Source organism: Elephas maximus, chromosome 10 (assembly GCF_024166365.1).
Source record: "Elephas maximus indicus isolate mEleMax1 chromosome 10, mEleMax1 primary haplotype, whole genome shotgun sequence".
Classification (NCBI taxonomy): Eukaryota; Metazoa; Chordata; class Mammalia; order Proboscidea; family Elephantidae; genus Elephas; species Elephas maximus.
Window position 1 is genome coordinate 32,333,489 of NC_064828.1, and position 9,308 is coordinate 32,342,796.

At 39.1% G+C, this 9,308-nt stretch overlaps 1 pseudogene; it reads left to right on the forward strand.

Moving 5' to 3' along the window:
- Window positions 1-1,743: 1,743 nt before the first annotated feature.
- LOC126083647 (T cell receptor alpha variable 14/delta variable 4-like) lies at window positions 1,744-2,405 on the forward strand (annotated as a pseudogene).
- Window positions 2,406-9,308: the final 6,903 nt, after the last annotated feature.

Consider the following 9,308-nt stretch of genomic DNA (forward strand, 5'->3'; position numbering starts at 1 on the left):
TCTTCTAAGACAGATTTGTTCATTTTTCTGGCAGTCCACAGTTATTTTAGGCATCTAGTGCTGCTGTAACAGAAATGCCACAGGTGGGTGGCTTTAACAAACAGAAATTTATTCTCTCACAGTCAAGGGGGCTAGAAGTCCAAATTCAGGGCACCAGCTCCAGGGGAAGGTTTTCTCTCTCTGTTAGCTCTGGGGTAAGATTTTTGTCATCAAATCTGCCCCTGGGTCTAGGAGTTTTTCAGCTCAGGGGCCCTGGGTCCAAAGGACATGCTCCAACACTCCCAGCTCTTCTTTCTCCATGGTAGCAGGTCCTTCTCCTCTCTGTTAACTTCTGTCTTTTATATCTCAAAAAAAACAAAAAACAAAAAACCTGACACTTGCATACAGACTTTTATCAGAAAGACATGTTTAACGTAATGATCTGTTAAAGCATTCCCCCCCTAAGTCTATATAGTATCTTTTATATTGTACAGCTTTAACCTTATGACAAAATTTTCTTTAAATAGAATAAAATAATTTCTATATCTGGTATCCATTTTTTGTAGGGATACATGAGAAGATTAAGAAACCTCATTGTCTCCATAGTATTCAGAAGTTTTGAACTACTTTAAAAGCACATTGGCTATCACTGTATATATTTAACACTTCCTTTTTTTTTCCCGTTGGAAATTCCCAAGGAGAGAGCCACAAGTTCAGCTACTTGAACTCATTCAGCTTCTGCTAAAAGATTGGGTTTCAAAAAGGAGCCCGGAGTAGTTATTGCACACCCAGTCTTGTGCTGTCTCTTCTTAGTATTTAAGGTTACTTTTCAAAAAACAAAATTAATTCAGGACTTGATATGTAAATGTTCAAAAGGTCCATAGTGGACATGGACATTGCTTTAACGACAGAAGCACAATCAAGAGAATTCCCTTGATACCCTAGAGTTGAATAATATGAGAAGGAGAAGTTTTATAATATTTCATGATTAGTCAACTGACCGTCAGGAAAATGTTGGGTGAAGTTTGATAGCAGAACAATGTGTGCCATATATGGTACCATCAGATTTACTAGTGATTCCATTTTAAGATTTGAAGATCCTTAGATGCTGGCTGGAGAAACAACTACATACAGAGGTGTGATGACACATGATCATGCCTGGTAAGGAAAAGCATCAGAGAAAAAGAGGAAGACCCTTGATGAGATGGATCGACAGAGTGGTTGCAACAACGGGCTCAAACATAGCAATGATTATGAGAGTGGCACAGGACTGGGTGGTGTTTCATTCTGTTGTACATGGGGTCGCTATGAGTTGGAATGGACTAGATGGTAATCAGCAACAACAACAACATCATCAACAACATGTTGTTTCACCCACTACACATAGTATTTTTAAATAAGTGCCCCCCCACCCAGTTCTATCATAGACGCAGTGATTGGACAGAGGAGTTTGTTGAATTATCCATCTTCCTTTCGATATGAAATTTTATCCATGTTTATTTCCAGATGTAAGAGGGTTTCCAAGAAGCTGCTGGTGGATTCGAACAATCGACCTTTTGGTTAGCAGCCTAAGGTTTAACCACTGTACCACCAGGGCTTCTATAAAATTAAAAGTTGGTTAATTAAAAAAGGAGTGTGGGTTGGACTAGACTCTCAGCCAAGGCATATAGAAGTTTGACATGACACACAGCAACCTGCTATACCAGGAAAGCCCTGTTTCCTGTTCTGGGGCAGCAGCACATAACCCATTAATTCTTTCCTCACCCTGCACTGCTCACCTGACAGTGCAGAGCCCTGAAATTGAAGAACAAGATATTTTCTTTCAGGAAGAAGAACTCTAACATGTTGCTCTCTAGCCTGCTGAAGGTGGGCATGGCTTTCGTGTGCCTAGGTAGGCATGGCCCCAGTGGGAATTGGCCTCCGCTGTGACCTATGACCTAAGGATTGGGGACACAATTAGTGTCTTATGGATACTTAGGGAAGGAGGGGTAACAGGGTATAAAAATAGAATTGCTTTGTCCTACACCACTTACCTCTTAAAATTTCTGATTCTATCTGTTTTTTCCTATAGGCTTCAGTACTGCGCAGAAGGTAACTCAAGCCCGACAAGCAGTGATGGTGCAGGAGGAGGAGGCTGTGACTCTGTACTGCACATATGACGCCAGTGGTAGAAGTTTTAGTCTATTCTGGTACAAGCAGCCCAGCAGTGGGGAGATGATCCTCCTTATTCGTCAGGACTCTTACAACCAGGAAAATGCAACAGAAGGTCGCTACTCATTGAACTTCCAAACAGCAACCAAATCCATCGACCTTATTATCTCAGCTTCACAGCTGGGGGACTCAGCAGTATATTTCTGTGCACTGAGAGAAACCACAGTAAGAGGATTGTTGGAGGGAGGCATACAAAAACCTGGAGCTCTGTTTAAGGCACCCACCTGCTATAGGGACCAAGGGGAGAATCACCATCACAGACAGGAAGTGGCTAGGACTGTGGCAGCACAGGTGTAGGGTTAGACGGAAGACACTCAATCTAAGAAAACAACTATCTAAGTTCATAGACCATGTCCAGAATTATCATTCATCAAAAATATTCTTATCCGTGAATCTTTATCTTGAAGTTAAACACACAGAATTTTGTACTGAAAACTGAAGAGAAAGAACAGCCACAATAAACAACTTATTATTTGGTGATGAGATTGAGTTAGAAGAATTGGCTAAGGAAGTTCAGAAAAAAATGGTTGAAAAATCAGCAAACAAGTATGAATTGTTGGGTTTTCAGATCAATTTGCTCAGTATATGTTTTTTGAGTATATATTAAGCAACAGGCATTGTTCTAAATAAGAGAGGCCTTGGAATCTCTTGGCATGTTTCCTGTCTTTTAGTATCATGCTATTTTTACTGTTTTAAGAATTAGTTTGATTCAGGTTTGTTTGCAGAGAGTAAATGGAGCTGCATGGATTACCAACATGGAGACACAAACCTCTTTATTCATCTGAGAGCTACACTTGCCACATGGCAAGAGAATAATTGATGATGACACTGGGACTCCTCTATGCTGGGATCTGAGTGCACATCAGGTCAGAAGTAAAAGTGCAGGACTGAACAATCTTGAAAAGACTTTGGAGCTCATCTAACTGAAGCATAACCCAAACCAAACCTGTTGCCATTGAGAGGATTCCAACTCATAGCGATCCTATAGGACGGAGTAGAACTGCCCCATACTGTTTCTGAAGAGCAGCTACTGGATTTGAACTGCTGACCATTTGGTTAGCAGGCATTGCTCTTCACTGCTTTGCCACCAGGATTCCAAATGAGGAATAGCTAAGCCAACTTTAGAAAAATAATGTATGTGTTGGCATAAATCCCATTATGGTTGGCCTAATGAAAGTTTTGTTGTTGTTACGTGCTGTCAAGTCAGTTCCAACTCATAGTGACCCTATGGACAACAGAATGAAACAGGGCCTGGTCCCGTGCCACCCTCACAATTGCTGTTGTGCTTGAGCCCATTGTTGCAGTCACTATGTCAATCTGTCTTGTTGAGTGTCTTCCTCTTTTCCGCCTATCCATGATGTCCTTCTCCAGGGACTGGTCTCTCCTGAAAACATGTCCAATGTACATGAGACGAAGTCTCACCATCCTTGTTTCTAAGGAGCATTCTGGATGTACTTCTTCCAAGAAACGTTTTTTCATTCTTGTGGCAGTCCATGGTATATTCGATATTCTTCGCCAACACCGTAATTCAAATGCATCAATTCTTCTTTGGTCTTCCTTATTCATTGTCCAGCTTTCACGTGCATATGTGGCAATTGAAATACCATCTTCGGTCAGGGGCACCTTGGTCTTCAGAGCAACTTCTTTGTGTTTAACATTGGAAAAAGGCCTTTTGCAGCAGGTTTGCCCAATACAATATGTCATTTGATTTTTTTAAAAATAATTTTTATTGTGCTTTAAGTGAAAGTTTACAAATCAAGTCAGTCTGTCACATATAAGCTTATATACACCTTACTCCATACTCCCACTTACTCTCCCCCTAATGAGTCAGCCTCCCTCCTTCCAGTCTCTCCTTTCTTGACGATTTTGGCAGTTTCTAAGCCTCTCTACCCTCCTATCTCCCCTCCAGACAGGAGATGCCAACACAGTCTCAAGTGTAAACCTGATAGAAGTAGCTCACTCTTCATCAGCATCTCGCTCCAACCCATTGTCCAGTCCCTTCCATGTCTGATGAGTTGTCTTCGGGAATGGTTCCTGTCCTGGGCCAACAGAAGGTTTGGGGACCATGACCGCTGGGATTCTTCCAGTCTCAGTCAGACCATTAAGTCTGGTCTTTTTATGAGAATTTGAGGTCTGCGTCCCACTGTTCTCCTGCTCCCTCAGGGGTTCTCTGTTGTGCTCCCTGTCAGGGAAGTCATCGGGTTGTGGCCGGGCACCATCTAGTTCTTCTGGTCGCAGGATGATGTAAGTCTCTGGTTCATGTGGCCCTTTCTGTCTCTTGGGCTCATAGTTATTGTGTGACCTTGGTGTTCTTCATTCTCCTTTGATCCTGGTGAGTTGAGACCAACTGATGCATCTTAGATGGCTGCTTGTTAGCATTTAAGACCCCAGATGCCACATTTCAAAGTGGGATGCAGAATATTTTCATAATAGAATTATTTTGCCAATTGACTTAGAAGTCCCTTTAAGCCATAGTCCCCAAATCCCTGCCCTTGCTCCGCTGACCTTCGAAGCATTCAGTTTATCCTGGAAACTTCTTTGCTTTTGGTTCAGTCCAGTTGAGCTGACCTTCTGTGTATTGAGTATTGTCCTTCCCTTCACCTAAAGTAGTTCTTATCTACTAACTAATCATCAGTACATAACCCTCTCCCACCCTCCCTCTCCTCCCCCCCTCGTATCCACAAAAGTATGTGTTCTTCTCAGTTTATACTATTTATCAAGATCTTATAACAGTGGTCTTATACAATATTTGTCCTTTTGCCTCTGGCTAATTTCACTCAGCATAATGCCTTCCAGGTTCCTCCATGCTAAGAAATGCTTCACAGATGCGTCACTGTTCTTTATCGATGCGTGGTCTTCCATTGAGTGAATATACCACAATTTATTTAACCATTCATCCACTGATGGACACCTTGGTTGCTTCCAGCTTTTTCCTATTGTAAACAGTGCTGCCATAAACATGGGTGTGCATATATCCGTTCGTGTCAAGGCTCTTATTTCTCTAGGGTATATTCCGAGGAGTGGGATTTCTGGGTTGTATGGTAGTTCTATTTCTAACTTTTTAAGAAAATGCCAGATAGATTTCCAAAGTGGTCGTACCATTTGACATTCCCACCAGCAGTGTATAAGAGTTCCAATCTCTCTGCAGCCTCTCCAACAATTATTATTTTGTGTTTTTTGGATTAATGCCAGCCTTAAAAAAAAAAAAAAAATTTGTTTTTGTTTTTGTTGGAGAGAGATGGAATCTCATCATAGTTTTAATTTGCATTTCTCTAATGGCTAACGATTGAGAGCATTTCCTCATGTATCTGTTAGCTGCCTGAATATCTTCTTTAGTGAAGTGTGTGTTCATATCCTTTGCCCACTTTTTGATTGGGTTGTTCGTCTTTTTGTGGTTGAGTTTTAACAGAATCATATAGATTTGAGATCAGGCGCTGGTCGGAGATGTCATAGCTGAAAATTCTTTCCCAATCTGTAGGTGGTCTTTTTACTCTTTTGGTGAAGTCTTTAGATGAGCACAGGTGTTTGATTTTTAGGAGCTCCCAGTTACCTGGTTTCTCTTTGTCATTTTTGGTAATGTTTTGCATACTGTTTATGCTTTGTATTATTGCTCCTAACGTTGTCCCTATTTTTTCTTCCATGATCTTTATCATTTTAGTCTTTATGTTTAGGTCTTTGATCCGCTTGGAGTTAGTTTTTGTGCATGGTGTGAGGTATGGGTCCTGTTTCATTTTTTTGCAAATGGATATCCAGTTATGCCAGTACCATTTGTTAAAAAGACTATCTTTTCCCCAATTAACTGACACTGGGCCTTTGTCAAATATCAGCTGCTCATATGTGGATGGATTTATATGTGGGTTCTCAGTTCTGTTCCATTGGTCTATGTGCCTGTTGTTGTACCAGTACCAGGCTGTTTTGACTACCGTGGCTGTATAATATGTTCTAAAATCAGGTAGAGTGAGGCCTCCCACTTTGTTCTTTTTCAGTAATGCTTTACTTATCCAGGGCTTCTTTCCCTTCTGTATGAAGTTGGTGATTTGTTTCTCCATCACATTAAAAAATGTCATCGGAATTTGGATTGGAAGTGCATTGTATGTATAGATGGCTTTTGGTAGAATAGACATTTTTACTATGTTAAGTCTTCCTATCCATGAGCAAGGTATGTTTTTCCACTTAAGTAGGTCCTTTGTAGTTTCTTGCACTAGTACTTCGTAGTTTTCTTTGTATAGGTCTTTTACATCTTTGGTAAGATTTATTCCTAAGTATTTTATCTTCTTGGGGGCTACTGTGAATGGTATTGATTTGGTGATTTCCTCTTCAATGTTCTTTTTGTTGATGTAGAGGAGTCCAAGTGATTTTTGTGTGTTTATCTTATAACCTGAGACTCTGCCAAACTCTTCTATTAGTTTCAGTAGTTTTCTGGAGGATTCCTTAGGGTTTTCTGTGTATAAGATCATGTCATCTGCAAATAGAGGTAATTTTACTTCCTCCTAGCCATTCCGGATGCCCTTTATTTCTTTGTCTAGCCTAATTCCTCTGGGTAGGACCTGTAGCACAATGTTGAATAAGAGCGGTGATAAAGGGCATCCTTGAATGGTTCCCGTTCTCAGTGGGAATGCTTTCAGGCTCTCTCCATTTAGGGTGATATTGGCTGTTGGCTTTGCATAGATGCCCTTTATTATGTTGAGGAATTTTCCTTCAATTCCTATTTTGGTAAGAGTTTTTATCATGAATGGGTGTTGGACTTTGTCAAATGCCTTTTCTGCATCAATTGATAAGATCATGTGGTTTTTGTCTTTTGTTTTATTTATATGGTGGATTACATTAATGATTTTTCTAATATTAAACCACCTTGCATACCCAGTATGAAGCCCACTTGGTCGTGGTGGATTATTTTTTTGATATGTTGTTGAATTCTATTGGCTAGAATTTTGTTGAGGATTTTTGCATCTAAGTTCATGAGGGATATAGGTCTCTAATTTTCTTTTTTTGTAATGTCTTTACCTGGTTTTGGTATCAGGGATATGGTGGCTTCATAGAATGAGTTAGGTAGTGTTCCATCATTTTCTATGCTTTGAAATACCTTCACTAGTAGTGGTGTTAACTCTTCTCTGAAAGTTTGGTAGAACTCTGCAGTGAAGCCGTCTGGGCCAGGGCTTTTTTTTGTTGGGAGTTTTTTGATTACCTTTTCAATCTCTTTTTTTGTTATGGGTCTATTTAGTTGTTCTACTTCTGATTGTTTTAGTTTAGGTAGGTAGTGTTTTTCTAGGAATTCATCCATTTCTTCTAGGTTTGCAAATTTGTTAGAGTACAGTTTTTCATAGTAATCTGATATGATTCTTTTAATTTCAGTTGGGTCTGTTGTGATGTGGCCCATCTCGTTTCTTATTTGGGTTATTTGTTTCCTTTCCTGTATTTCTTTAGTCAGTCTGGCCAATGGTTTATCAATTTTGTTCATGTTTTCAAAGAACCAGCTTTTGGCTTTGTCAACACTTTCAACTGTTTTTCTGTTCTCTAATTCATTTAGTTCAGCTCTAATTTTTATTATTTGTTTTCTTCTGGTGCCTGATGGATTCTTTTGTTGCTCGCTTTTTATTTGTTCAAGTTATAGGGACAGTTCTCTGATTTTGGCTCTTTCTTCTTTATGTATGTGTGCGTTTATCAATATAAATTGTCCTCTGAGCACTGCTTTTGCTTTGTCCCAGAGGTTTTGATAGGAAGTGTTTTCGTTCTCGTTGCATTCTATGAATTTCTATATTTCCTCCTTAATGTCTTCTATAACCCAGTCTTTTTTCAGCAGGGTGTTGTTCATTTTCCAAGTATTTGATTTCTTTTCCCTAACTTTTCTGTTATTGATTTCTACTTTTATGGCCTTGTGGTCTGAGAAGATGCTTTGTAATATTTCGATGTTTTGGATTCTGCAAAGGTTTGTTTTATGACCTAATATGTGGTCTATTCTAGAGAATGTACCATGTGCGCTAGAAAAAAAAGTATACTTTGCAGCAGTTGGGTGGAGTGTTCTGTATAAGTCTATGAGGTCAAGCTGGTTGATTGTAGCAATTAGGTCTTCCATGTCTCTATTGAGCTTCTTACTGGATGTCCTGTCCTTCTCCGAAAGTTGTGTGTTGAAGTCTCCTACTATAATTGTGGAGGTGTCTATCTCACTTTTCAGTTCTGTTGTTGTTTTATGTATGTTTTTTTAAGTTTTATGTATGTTGTTTTAAGTTGGTTTTATGTATCTTGCAGCTTTGTCATTGGGTGTATAGATATTTAATATGGTTATATCTTCCTGGTCTATTGATCCTTTAATCATTATGTAGTGTCCATCTTTATCTTTTGTGGTGGATTTAACTTTAAAGTCTATTTAGTCAGAAATTAATATTGCTACTCCTGCTCGTTTTTGCTTGTTGTTTGCTTGATATATTTTTTTCCATCCTTTGAGTTTTAGTTTGTTTGTGTCACTAAGCCTAAGGTGTGTCGCTAAGTCTAAGCTGTGTCTCTTGTAGGCAGCATATAGACGGATAGTGTTTCTTTATCCAGTCTGAGACTCTCTGTCTCTTTATTGGTGCATTTAGTCCATTTACATTCAGCGTAATTATAGATAAGTATGTGTTTAGTGCTGTCATGTTGATGACTTTTTGTGTGTGTTGTTGACAATTTCATTTTTCCACTTACTTTTTTGTGCTGAGAAGTTTTTCATTGTAAATTGTGTGTTCCTCATTTTCATAGTAGTTGACTTTATGTTTGCTGAGTCGTTATGTTTTTCTTGGTTTTTATTTTGAGTCATGGAGTTGTTATACCTCTTTGTGGTTACCTTAATATTTACCCCTATTTTTCTAAGTAAAAACCTAACTTGTATTGTCCTATATCGCCTTGTTTCCCTCTTCATATGGCAGTTCTATGCCACCTGTATTGAGTCCCTCTTTTTGATTATTGTGATCTTTTACATATTGACTTTAATGATTCCCTGTTGTGAGCATTTTTTTCTTTTTGAAATTAATCGTAATTTGTTTTTTTGATTTCCCTATTTGAGTTGATATCAGGATGTTCTGTTCTGTGACCTTGTATTGTGCTGGTATCTGATATTATTGGTTTTCTGGCCAAACAATGTCGTTTAG